This window comes from Bison bison, unplaced genomic scaffold, assembly GCF_000754665.1.
Source record: "Bison bison bison isolate TAMUID 2011002044 unplaced genomic scaffold, Bison_UMD1.0 scf7180017845995, whole genome shotgun sequence".
Lineage (NCBI taxonomy): Eukaryota > Metazoa > Chordata > Mammalia > Artiodactyla > Bovidae > Bison > Bison bison.
Genome location: NW_011476568.1, coordinates 14,417 through 16,216, shown reverse-complemented (window position 1 = coordinate 16,216; position 1,800 = coordinate 14,417). Strand labels below are relative to the sequence as shown.

The following is a 1,800-nucleotide window of genomic DNA, read 5'->3' as shown; positions in this document are numbered from 1 at the left end:
TGGAAATCTGCATATAGCAGATTATGTTACACTCCCCAGAATGCTCATGTGTCTTTGGACACAAAGAACGATTTCTTTTGTTGCTTGTGCCACACAAATGTGTTTCATTCTTATACTTGGGGCCACCGAGTACTTCCTTCTGGCTGTGATGGTCTATGACCGCTACGCGGCCATTTGTAGCCCTCTTCACTATCCTCTAGTCATGAACTACAAGGTGTGCATCCAGCTAGTGGTTGGCTCCTGGATCAGTGGAATCCCAATCCAAATAGGCCAGACAGGCCAGATTTTCTCTCTGCCCTTTTGTGGTTCTAACTTCATCAACCACTTCTTCTGTGACATCCTTCCCATACTCAAGCTGGCCTGTGGGGACACATTTCTGAATGAAATGTTAGTCTTCACAGTTGCTGAGCTGTTTGCTTTGGTTCCATTTCTGTTGATACTTGTCTCCTACGGCAAAATCATCTCCACAATCCTTTAATTGCCATCAGCCACAAGTCGGGGCAAAGCCTTTTCCACCTGCTCCACTCATCTTATGGTTGTGGCATTGTTCTTCGGATCAGGCCTTGTCACATTTAAGACCCAAGACCGCAGGAACTGGCAAAGTGCTTTCTCTCTTCTACATGATTGTGATGCCTGTGTTTAACCCCATGATATACAGTCTAAGTAACAAGGATGTCATGATGGCACTGAGACAATGGCCATGCAAATACCTTAGTTCATTGAAAAAATAGGTTGTATTTCAGAACTTGATTTCTTATATATTTGTTATAAATTTTCAATATTTATCTTAAAGTCAATTTATCTGTCTATAAAGTGGTAGTTATTACCAAAATAAAAATTACTTGTAACACTGAGAAACCTTTCTGTCTCCAGTTATACAGTTATGTATGGGTCAACAAATAGCAAATCATTCACTTGGGAATTCTATATCCTTATTGTGAAATGTTCTCTTGTAGTAAGAACTTTAGACAAGAATTGCTATAATAGGCCCAGCTGTAATACAGACTCAGTTATATCACTTATTTGAAAGTATTATTATTCAGTTCCATAGAGTTGTCACAGAAATTTTAAAAACTTAGTAATGGACATGAATTAAAATGTTATGTATATGTTTCAATGTCATTCTCCCAAATCTTCCCACCCTCTCCCTCTCCCACAGAGTCCATAAGACTGTTCTATACATCAGTGTCTCTTTTGCTGTCTTGTACACCGGGTTATTGTTATCATCTTTCTAAATTCCGTATATATGCATTAGTATACTGTATTGGTGTTTTTCCTTCTGGCTTGCTTCACTCTGTATAATAGGCTCCAGTTTCATCCACCTCATTAGAACTGATTCAAATGTATTCTTTTTAACGACCCAGAGGGATGGTATGGGGAGGGAGGAGGGAGGAGGGTTCAGGATGGGGAACACATGTATACCTGTGGTGGATTCATTTTGATATTTGGCAAAAATAATACAATTATGTAAAGTTTAAAAATAAAATAAAAAAAAGAAATCCACTGGGGGGGGCGGGGAATGTTATGTATAGTTTGGCCTAGCAATTATTCTACAGAGAAATAATTTCTTATAGTGAAAAGTAGTTCTCATTGGGAATGTAGTTTAATAAATGAAGTTGTACAATGATATTAGTAATTATTAGGCATCATTTATGTGTACATCATGGGGTTCTCAAGGCAAGAATACTGAAGTTGTTTGCTATTCCCTTCTCCAGTGGACCACATTCTGTCAGACCTCTCCACCATGACCCGCCCATCTTGGGTGGCCCCACAGGGCATGGCTTAGTTTCATTGAGTTAG

At 39.1% G+C, this 1,800-nt stretch overlaps 1 pseudogene; it reads left to right on the top strand.

Annotated features, from left to right (window-relative positions):
- Positions 1-731, top strand: part of LOC104987288 — a 1,065-nt pseudogene extending 334 nt beyond the window's left edge.
- The last annotated feature ends 1,069 nt before the right edge of the window (positions 732-1,800 follow it).